Source organism: Carcharhinus amblyrhynchos, chromosome 15 (genome assembly GCF_965287045.1).
Source record: "Carcharhinus amblyrhynchos chromosome 15, sCarAmb.v2.hapA, whole genome shotgun sequence".
In the NCBI taxonomy this organism is placed as follows: Eukaryota; Metazoa; Chordata; class Chondrichthyes; order Carcharhiniformes; family Carcharhinidae; genus Carcharhinus; species Carcharhinus amblyrhynchos.
In genome coordinates this window covers 56,549,049-56,561,156 of record NC_137338.1, presented here as the reverse complement: position 1 = coordinate 56,561,156, position 12,108 = coordinate 56,549,049, and positions in this window count along the sequence as shown.

Here is a 12,108-nt window from a genome sequence, read left to right as displayed (position 1 = left end):
GGTTAACAACTTCATGATCATTGTATGATGTGACCACCAGGGTTGAACTTTGGGCTGACTCCAATATTGCCAGGAAAAGATCTGTTAAGTGTCAAAAGATTGACTTTTTGTTTAGTCATTCCTATGAACACACTGCAGTGGTGTACACACTAGGAATTCCACTATTCCTGAACATGACTTTATATTTAAAGCGACAAAAATTTTACATACTGCCATTGGCATTCCACCATCAACCTCTCAAGGACAAATACAGAAATTCCCAAGCAAAAATGGTTACCCTGACCACTTCTGCTCATTCTTTTTAATTTTCCTTTATCATTTTGGTGCACTGTTGATCTGTTTCTTCTATTCCTTTTTCAGTTGCTTTATTTCATTATGCTTTAACTCACATGTTTATCTTTGTGTGCAGTGAAGGAGGTGAGTCATTGTGTACAAAGTTCACAAGGTGCCAGTTGCAATAATGACATTGCTGCAGGGTTATCAGATTGGCATTCTAACAACTTGTCACACAAATATAGTGTGATGTCACTGGTGAGCACAGGAGTTCAGGTACCATTGCTCACTGACAAAACCACTATTGCAGCCATTTCTGCCTTTTAGCTATTATGTCTCAAATCAGTGCACCTCAAAGTATTGTACTAAAAGGAAACATTTTGTGTAATAATTGAGCTAACACATTAACTGCAATAAAGACAAAAATGTTGGAAATGCTCAGCAGATCTGACAGCATCTGTGGAGAGAGAAACAGATTTAAATGTCAGCGATCTTCTACCAGAATTAAGAAAAGTTAAAAATGTTACAGCTTTACAAATCTGGACCAGGTTGGACAGTCAAGTCACAGGCAGTATGTTGTTAGGTGGATTGTCTTGAATCCTGCAGCAAATTTTCATAGAACGCGTTTGTTCTGGTGAACTGTGTGACCACAACGGCATGCTGGGCCATCTTTGAAATTCCATTTGTGGTGAGTTTGTGATGACCGTTCTGTGTAAGTCATTGTTTTTTTGAGGGAGGTCAAACCTTGAAGGCTCTCCTGTCAGTCACTTTTTCTGACAATAGTGTCATTTGCCCTTTTGGTCAAAACCTGCATTACTCGAAGCATTTGCAGAGGTTTAGAAAGTTCTCTGTGATTTGAGTCACAAGTTCAGTAGATCCAAAAGATTTTTATGAATTAATAGTTATGGGATGGCTTCAATCTGAAGGGATTCAAATTCTGAGGGATTTTGCCTTCCAGCGCACATCAGAAGATGTAAAACTGGACAAAACTGTACAATTATTAATTTCATCATGCCATTGATATGCTGAAGACAGTGTTCAACTGTCTTGTGCGGAAATTCTCTGCCCACACGAGAGCAGTATTTTGCTGAGGAGTACACAACAGCAAGACTAACAGTGCAAAGAATCAGATGCAGTTTGGCAAATTAGAAAGCTAATGAATTTTGAGCAAGGGGGAATAAAGTAAAACAAAAGGGAAAGTTTTTGATAGGGTGGAAGGCAGTTGAGACTAAATTACAAAGTTTCATAGTACAAAGCCAAAAGGAGCAGTAATGGCCCATGTAAAGAAACAAGATTATGTTTAGAGGAGGCGTGAACAACAGATCTTGAATAACTGCAATCCAAATACAATGTAGAGGAAATGAGAAAAGCATGAGGGGCAGGAGGAACAAACACGAAACCAAGGTGGGGAAAATGGTTATGATCTAAAATTGTTGAACTCAGTGTTGTGTCCAGATGGCTGTAAAGTGCCAAAAGGATAACAGTATCTTGCATTTTTGTTCAGTTTAATTTGAATACTGCAGCAGATACATTAACTGCATCCTACTTTGGACTCAATAAAACAGCAAATTGCCTGATAAAATATGCATTACATTGGAATTTAAATTCATTGGCCTGGAATGCTACAAATAATCTTGCATTGTTTTAAATGTTTTATCCATGGTTAAGCAGGCCCCCTGCTGCTTCGTTTAAAATAAGTGAATTGTAGCAGTATAAATTAGTGTGACTGACATGTCACTGAATATTGTGTAAAAGAGTGAATAATATATTATTAGGAAAGTTGCTGAAGAGACAAGAAAATCTCTGTGCACCGTAATTACCAAACCGGCCAATGGAAATTTTGCAAGTTGGTTAACGAAAGGCAGAAACTAATGGAGCTGTACTATTGCAGTCACACATGGACTAGCACTGACTTGTTGCTCTTTGCCTTGGGTTTAATCAGTATCAGCTCCTCATATACCACTTGTGGATACACCTCCAAATTGGAATATGTTGTTAGGGTTGATGTACAACTGGGAGGTACTAATATAAAGATGCAACCTGATTAAATGATTAGAAGAATGAACAAGCTTGCATTCATAGAGTGCAGTTCACAACCCTGGGGAGGCTCAAAGCACTTTACAGTCAGTGAGATATTTTCTGGAGTACAGTCACTATTATAAAATGAGGAACACAGCAGTCAATTGCACACAGCAATGGTCGACAAACGAAGATTAAGTAAATGATGAGATAATCCATTGTGATAATGGCAAAGCTCTGACGAAGGGTCATCCAGACTTGAAATGTTGGCTCTATTCTCTCTCTACAGATGCCGTTAGATGTACTAAGATTTTCCAACATTTTCTGCTTTTGTAATCTATTGTGAATTTGATTTGAGGGGTGAATATTGGTCAGGACATGGATTCCTCTGCTCATCTTTGAACAGTGTCCCCTGGGCAGCTAGTCTTCTGAACGACAGTGCCACACTCTCTCAATGATGAAGTGCCTAGCAGAGATGATCTGATAGAATTTCCAGGATGGAACTTGAACCCACAACCTTCTAATTTGGAGGTGGATGTGTGACTAACTCAGCAAAGACTTGTACCTGAAGAAGAAGGTGTTGGCAGTTTTATGGGGTGACTGATAATTACAGGTATCAAAGTGATGTTACCTTTTATCTGTGATAGTTTATACGAATGGGGATCTTGAATGAGCCATTTCAAACTGAAACTATCAGATGCTGTAAACTGAACAACACTTTCAGGCCTGTTGCTGGTGGATAATTAATGCTTTAAAAGCAGCGAATATATTTAATAGATAGCAAGAGCGGACTTACCATTTGACCTGATTAATTCAAGTCCTGGTTTATTTAGATCATCCCGTGGGGAATATTTTATTTTTGTGATTGTACCAGGTACACTGAGCCCACCAGCACCATTCTAAGTGATGATCACAGCACAGCAGCATTAGTTCAGCAACCTCAGTCTCACCATTGATGGTGATGAAGTGCAGGGCACTTAATGTTTAGCTTTCTAAGTGTGGGTCTCTTTGGAGTATCCCTAAACAATCATGGTGTGCAGAATATAATGGCGTAAAACAATCATGCCACAATTATCTCAAACCTTTGCACTATAAAATAAGAGTGTAAGCCACAAATGTGCTGTGCTGTCACTACAAGTTTTCAGCAAGTACAGACCCATTGTTTTTTTTAAGTTGGTGGGAGATTTGATCCAATTGCATGTTTTGCATTTTGTGGACATTTTGGTATCCCCACTTTCCTGATGGATAATATTAGGCACAAAACTTTTTGTTGCTACATAAAACTGTTGTGGTTTTGTTTCGCCTACAATGCACAGTGACCTTTCTGATGTTTATTGCAGTCCTGCTCTAGCCTAAACATAGAAGTGTCTTCTCCCTGCAAATTCATTGAAGCAAAAGATTGAGTCAAAGCAAAAGTATTAACTTGAAGGCTATAAATTGTATTTGTTTTGTGGAGTTTGGAAACTGCAGAGCCAGACATCACAGGTAGGTGGGAAAAATCAAGAATAAAGTATCATGAAAGTGTTACGGCTTTAGAGAGGAAGATAAGAGAATACATAGAAGAACAGCAGAACGTGGCAAGGAGATTATTGGTGGTGTATGACGGTGTTAAATGTGTTAAGTGAGCCAGAACAGGTCAATGATATGGTCGATTTAGCAGTTAAACCATGAGCAGAAAAAAACTGAGATCAAAGATTCAAGGATTAGGAGTGGAGATAAGCGCAAACAGAGACGGATTTATCAGGAAATTGAACTGATTATTAATGGAAAGCAAAGTAGTATGAACAAACATTGATTAAAAAATAGAAAGGTGAGCAACCCTGCAAAGTTTCCCTAGAAACTAACATGTGAGACTGATATGAAGCAGCGCTGAGGATTCTTTGCTCAAAAAATAGAGATGAGGTAGTCTATTCCAATGGTAACACCTACAGTTGGGTTCATGTGAATATAGGAGTATGCTGAGACCTTGTCACATTTTGAATCTGTTTTACCATTCGAGCAGATCACAGCTGACTGGTGATCTAAATTTGCACATCCATGTTCACCCATGTCCTTTTAATTGTCTAACAAAAACCTGGTAAGAGCAAGGCATATTGAAAAAAGGTTGAAGGGGACGGGGCTGGGAGGTCATGTGGTGATAGACAATATAGAGTGTTAAAAGTCACAAGGATTGTCACAAAATTCATTTATGGGGAAGTGAAAAATTGTATCCACGGAGATAGCATGAGGTGTTTCATTCAAAGGTACCTGCCAAACCTATGTCTGCTACCATCTAGGAGGACAACAGCAACAAATACATGGGAACATCACCATCTGGAAGTTCCCATTCCAGTCATTCGCCATCCTGACGTTGAAATAAATCTTCGTTCTTTCACTACCACTGAGTTAAAATCCTGGAACTCACTCCCCAGCAGCACTGTGGGTGTACCCATACCTCAGGTACTGCAGCCGTTCAAGAAGATAGCTCACCACCACCTTTTAAAGACCAATTTGAAATGGGTATAAAAATATTGGCCAAGCCAGTGGTGCCCACATCCCATGGAATAATTTTAAATCAAATTGTCAGTGTATAATGTTAATTTTCCACTGAAACAACCAGCTGCAAATCAGCCTGTGTGTGTTTGGGAAGCCATGAGAGACATGACTTAATTGTGACTAGTGGTCATTAATGTGCGCCACTACACTGACAAAATGATCGTAGTGGCAACAGTGCAATCTTGATTCAAAGTCCAAAGACAATGAGCCATATATCAAATGGCTGTCAATGTTTTATGTGAGGCTATTTAATTCCCCAAAGCTAATCCTGCTACTATAGCTTTATCTGAAGTGTGAAAACAAAGTTACAGCTGTGGAGCAGGAACAACTCACTAGTCCAAGTCATGTTTCTACAGTTCATGATGCATCCTTGTACCATTTGGTTAATACCAGATATTATAGGAATTCTCTCCAATAAGTTGGGGGAAGAAAATAATACTTACACCATACATTTTAGCTTAAACTACAAATAATGTAATGCAGGGAAGGATACATACACTAAAAGGGATTTATCATTTGAGAAAAAGAGGTGGCACTGTGGCACAGGGACCCAAGTTCGATTCCCGTCTTGGGTGACTGTGTGAACTTTGCACATTTTCCCCGTGTCTGCATGGGTTTCCTCTGGGTGCTCCGGTTTCCTCCCAGAATCCAAAGATGTGTGGGTTAGGTGGATTGACCATGCTAAATTTCTCCTTAGTGTCAGGGGGACTAGCGAGAGTAAACGCGTAGGATTGTGGCGATACGGCTTGGGTGGGATTGTGGTCAATGCAGACTTGATGGGCCAAATGGCCTTTATCTGCATGGTAGGATTTTATGATGTTAATATACTTCCATTGAAAAGTTTCTGAATCCAGCATAACAAATGGTATGGCATTTTGAAGGCTATTTTGAGGGAGCCTCAGATGAAACAGATTATACACTGGAGTGATTGGAATGGGCAACTTTCAATGAACTTGGGATTGCTAGTCAGATGCAGCTGATCCAGAATGTTTGTGATTGAAATGTGGTCATGCACTAAATGTTGTACCTACATGTAGTCATGTGACCTGTGCCATGAGGATCAGGCTGCGCACAGTTATAAAATCCCTACGGTGCAGAAGGAAGCCATTTGACTCATTGAGTCTTCACTGACTCTCCAAGACAGCTCCTACCCAGGCCCACTCCTCCCCAAAGTATTTACCTTGCTAATCCCCCTAACCCACACATTCTGCAAAACTAAGGGGCAATTTAGAATGGCCAATCAACCTAATCTGCATATCTTTCAACTGTGGGAAGAAACCAGAGCTTCTGGAGGAAATCCACATGGACATGGAGAACATGCAAACTCCACACAGTCACCCAAGGCCAGAATTGAACCCAGGTCCCTGGTGTTATGAGGAAGCAGTACTAATCACAGTGCTACCATGGTATTGTTTTGATAAAAACATTGGAAGCACTTTACTCTTTGAACTTGTAACACATGGAGCTACTGACCCTCAGAAACAGAACATTTCATTTAGGAAAATGTCTCTTGAAGAAAGCTTTGGATTCTTAAGAACAACAGCAACTTGCACTTATATAGTGCTCCTCATGTAATAAGAATCGCTGAAGCACTACCCATGTATGGTATCAAGCAAAATTTGACACAGAGAGACATTAGGAAATGTTAGCATTAGTGACCAAAAATGTGGTCAAAGCTGTGGGTTTAAAGGTGCATCATAAAGGATGTAAGAAGTGGAGAGGCTTTGGAAGTGAATTCCAGAACAGGAAACACATTTTTCAGAGTTACTTCTTCAGAGAGATTGTGAACAGCTGTCTGCAACTCATCAGCCTGATTAGCAGATCCATCACGCTGGCTTGTTGTCTCGGGGACAATATGTCTAGTGTATCAGACTGCCTGATTGTTTGCAAACAGATTAATCAGCACGCCTGTACTTCTCATTTCAGACACCTGGAAAATTGAAACCTCACGAGAGTAAATATAGGGAATTGTCAACTTGATGAAAACAGCCACCACTCTGTTATCCAAACCCCCAAATATAAAAATAAATAATTCTAGTCAGCAATTATCAATTGTGTTTATATTGTTTCAGGGTATTGCTAATCAAGTCATTTTGGCCTTGGAGGGAGTGCAGAGGAGGTTTACTAGGCTGATACCGGAGTTGAGGGGGTTGAGCTATGAGGAGAGGCTGAATAAACTAGGCTTGTACTCGTTAGAGTTTAAAAGAATGAGGGGAGATCTCATTAAGACGTATAAGATGATGAATGGGATGGCTAGGCTAGAGGTGGAGAGACTCTTCCCGCTCAGAAAGGACAGTAGGACTAGGGGGCACAGCCTCAAGATAAAGGGGGGGCGGTTTAGAACGGAGTTGAGGAAGAACTTCTTCACTCAAAGGGTGGTGAATCTCTGGAATTCTCTGCCCGTTGAAGTGGTGGAGGCTGCCTCGCTAAATATTTTTAAGACGCGGGTTGATGGGCTTTTGATAAGACAGGGGATTAAGGGTTATGGGGAGAGGGCAGGAATGTGGAACTGAGCCACGACAGATCAGCCATGATCTTATTGAATGGCGGGGCAGGCTCGAAGGGCTAGATGGCCTACTCCTGCTCCTATTTCTTATGTCCTTATGCTAAGTCCAGGTTAAATTGTGACATTTTGAAACCAAGCTATAGGTTAATTTAGTACACAGATCTCTGTTTCCTTCACATAGTCCTGAGGAAAGAGTGACTTATTTGGGTCACTTTCTTGGGCCTGATGAAAGTTGCTTCTCTGGCAACTTGCTCAGATGAAGTTCCCAGGACAAATGTGGGCAAGCTTTTCTTGCCATGCACCAGGCAGCTATGGGATCAGCTTGTTAGGCATGTTCCACCATTCTCTACCATCTCGTACATCTTATGATTCCCACAGTCGTATGCACTGTGGGACAAGGGCAATGGTCATTACCTTGCTGTTTGTAATATGTATAAGTGATTTGGAGGAAAATGTAACTGGTTTGATGAGTAACTTTCTCAACAACACAAAGATTTGCAGATTTTCAGTTAGTGATGAGGATCATCAGAGGTACAGCAGAATATAGATCGGTTGGAGACTTGGGCGGAGAGATGGCAGATGGAGTTTAATCCAGACAAATCTGAGATAACGCATTTTGGGAAATCTAACATACAGTAAATGGCAGAACCTTTAAGAGTATTGATAGGCGAAGGGATCTGGGTGTACAGATACACAGGTCACTGAAAGTGGCAATGCAAGTGGAAAAGGTAGTCAAGAAGGCATACAACACGCTTGCCTTCATTGACCGGGGCATTGAGTTTAAAAATTGGCAAGTCATGTTGCAGCTTTATAGAAGCTTAGTTAGGCTGCACTTAGAACATAGTGTTCAATTCTGGTAGCCACATTACCAGAAGGATGTGGAGGCTTTAGAGAGGGTACAGAAAAGATTTACCAGGATGTTGCCTATATGGAGGACATTAGTTATGAGGAGAGGTTGGAGAAACTTGTTTTGTTCTCACTGGAATGACGGAGGTTGAGGGATGACCTGATAGAAGCCTACAAGATTATAAGAGGCATGGTCAGAGTGAATAGTCAGAAGCTTTTTCTCAGGACGGAAGAGTCAATTACTAGAGGGCACAGGTTTAAGGTGCGAGGGGCAAAGTTTAAAGGAGATGCACAAGGCAGATTTTTTACATAGACGGAGGTGGATGCCTGGAACTTGTTGCTGGAGGAAGTAGTGGAAGCAGATACGTTAGTGACTTTTAAGGGGCGTCTTGACAAATACATGAATAGAATGGGAATAGAGGGATATAGTCCCTGGAAGGGTAGGGGGTTTTAGTTCAGTTGGGCAGCATGGTCAGTGCAGGCTTTTTCTTTGATCTTTGTATAGGTACTGAGGAGTGTTGGAAGTGGTACCATGGAGAGCTTCCCTCCCCCTCTTCTGCTGCTGATCCCGCTTCCTCCGCTGCCACTGTTCCTGCCCCTCCGCAAGGCTGGCTCCAATAGAAGATTGAAGACATCCCAACCTGGATCTATTGAGGGTGCCTCCCACTTCCCCCAGGACCCCGCAGTGCTGCACTTAGTGTACACCCCTGCCACACAAGGGAACCCCTCCTCCAATGGAGGTGAGAAACCCCACCACAGTGCCCCCTGTAGTGCCAATGTCACTGCCAGGATACAATGCCCAGCCTTGGCCCTCAACCCATGGGGCCTCAGGCAAATCAAGTTCATGCCTTTCCTGACCATGAACCTAATTACATCGCCACGGAGGATGGGGGAGATCTCAAACCAAGACCTCGCTGCCACAACTCCTATTATGGCCCCCTCACATGATTTAGGGGCCATAACGGGATTAGCACCTGTAGAAAACCGGTCAGCTAAATCTTGACCTGCATCTAAACTATTGATATGTCTTAGGTAAAGAGGCAAAGCTGTAATCTTGTTTGAAATTCTCTGACTTCACTCGCAACCTGGGTTCTGTGGTCCCCCTTTTATCAATGGCGATTTGGCTAAGCGCCAAATTCTCCGTTCTTACTGGCAGCGGCAGCAGGGCATATGAGATAGGGCAATTCTGGCCCTTATCTCCAGATCTTGCCTAACCAATGTAACATATCTTCCTTACTTTTATATTCTATTCCCTTTGCAACAGACAACAACATTCCATTTGTCTTCCTAATCACTTACTGTATCTGCGTACTAACTTTTCCCAATTCACGTACCAGGATCCCATTATACCTCAAGACTTCTGTAATCTCACTCCCTCTAAATATATGCTATTTTTCAATTCATCCTGCTAACATGGACAATTTCACATTTTTCCATATTCTACTCCATCTGCCAAATCATTGCCCACTCACTTAACCTATTTGCACCCCTTTGTCGGTTCCTTATGTCATTTTCACAATTTGCTTTCCTACGTATGTTTGCATCATTCAGTCCCTATAACTCCGTGATTGATATAATTTGTAAACAATTGAGGCCCCAAAACTGATCCCTGTAGTACTCCATTTATCACTTCTTGCTAACCAGAAAATGGCGCCTACTTTCTGTTTCTTATTAGCTAACCAATCCTTTTTCCCAGCTGATAAGTTACCACTGCATCATAACCCTCCATTTTGCCTGATAGCCTTTGATGTGACACTTTGTCAAATGCCTTCTAGAAATCCAGGTGCAACACATCCATAGGTTCCCTTCCTTTATGCTACTTGTTACTTACACAAATAACTTCAATAAATCAGTCAAAAGCAAGTTCTCTTTCACAAAATCATGTTGGTTCTGCTTGACTTCGTTGAGATTTTCTAATTGCCCTGCTGTAACCTAATTTGTAATAGATTCCAGCATTTTCTCTATGATACAGGTTAAGCTAATTGGCCTGTAGTTTCCTGTTTTCTGTCTCCTTCCTTTCTTGTTATAGTCATGATAATATGACTTATGCATGAGTGATGACAAGAAAATTCACTGACTAAAGATGGCTTCCATAAGTTACCTGACATCTGCTACTGCCAGTGGCAATTTCTGGAACATTGCACTGTGAATCACAAATCAGACATGCCAAGACGCCCTCATGGAATTTCATACCCAAGGATGTCAATAACTATGTCAAAGGGATATATGACTACCTCTCCATCACAGAGGAACAGTAATGGTTATATGGAAATATGTGCCCCGATATCATCATGATTGATAATGAATATCCAGGGGGTTAATGGTGAGGATATTACAAATCTACTCACCCACTGGCCATGAAAATAACTTGTTCGTTCATCTCATCCCAACAGTCAATCTCTGGACCCCTTGTTGCACCCCCTTTAAAGCAAGTATATCCTTTCTTAGGCATGGAGATCAAAACTGTACACTGCTCCAAAACCCTGTACAATTGCAGCAAGACTTTCTTACTCTTGTAAACCAACCGCCTTGGAACAAATATACTATCTGTCTGGTTGAACTATATGTTCAGCTGCTCTGTTTTGTGTAAACGTGTATCCAGATGCCTCTGAACAACAATATTTGAAAGTTTCTCACCAGTTTAAAAATATTCTGTTTCTTGATTCTTCCTACCAAAGTCAATAACTTCAAATTTCTCCACAGTGTACTCCTTCTGCCACTTTCTTGCCCATTCACTTAGCCATTATTATCCCTTTGCAGTATCCTCCTCATGGCTTACTTTCCCACCCATCTTTGCATTATCAGCAAACCTAATTATATTACACTTGGCCCCTTCATCAAAGTCATTAAGGTAGATTGTAAATAGCTAAGGCTCCAGCACTGACCCTTGTAGCACCCCATTGGTTACAACCTGCCCATCTGAAAATTGCCTGTTTACTCTTTGTTTTCTGTCCAGTAACCAATCCTCTATCTGAGCCTTTATCATGTGCAACAACATTTTGCATGCATTTTAAAAATGCAAATGTACTACATCTACTGGTTCCTCTTTATCTATGCTGCTAGTTCATCTTCAAAAAACTTATAGGAAACAACAGTGATTAGGTAGAGTCAATGTGGTCTTATGAAAGGAAAATTGCATTTGCCAAATTTCTATGTATTTCTTTGCCACTTCCCTAAAAATGGATTCCAGCAAATGGATTCTACATTCCAGTCCAAAGATGTGCGAGTTAGGTTGATTGGCCATGCTTAAATTGTCCCTGAGTGTCCTGAGATGTGTAGGTTAGAGGGATTAGTTGGTAAAACATGTAGGGATATGGGGGTAGGGCCTGGGTGGCATTATGGTCGGCGCAGACCCGATTGGTTGAATGGCCCCTCTCTGTACTGTAGGGTTTTTATGATTTACCCAATGACTGATGACAGGTTAACTGGCCTATGGCACCACATTTTCTCAACTTCTATTTAGGTAGCAGTGCCACATTTGCTACATTCCAATCCACTAGGATCATTCAAACATCTAGGGAAAATCACAACTAGTGCATGCATTAACTGTGCTGCTATGTCTTTAGAACTCTAGGCCATTAGATTCAAGGCATTTATTAGCTTTCAGTCCCATTTAATTTCTCCAGTATTTTCTCTTTATTAATATTAATTGCTTTAAATTCCTCATTCATATTAGACCCTTGGTTCCCCACAATTTTTGGTACGAATTTTCTGTCTTTTACTGTTTGTTGTTTATTCATGTTTATTATACATCTCTGTCATTGCTTTATTCCCTATTATAATTCCCCCATCTCAATTCTCTAAGGTACCAGCTTTTATTTTTGCTACTGTTTTCCTTTTTGCTTTCTTGAAGCTGTTATAATCTGTTTTTATATTTCTTGCTGATTTACTCTTGTATCCTTTTCCCTCCTTTATCATTCTTTTCGTTA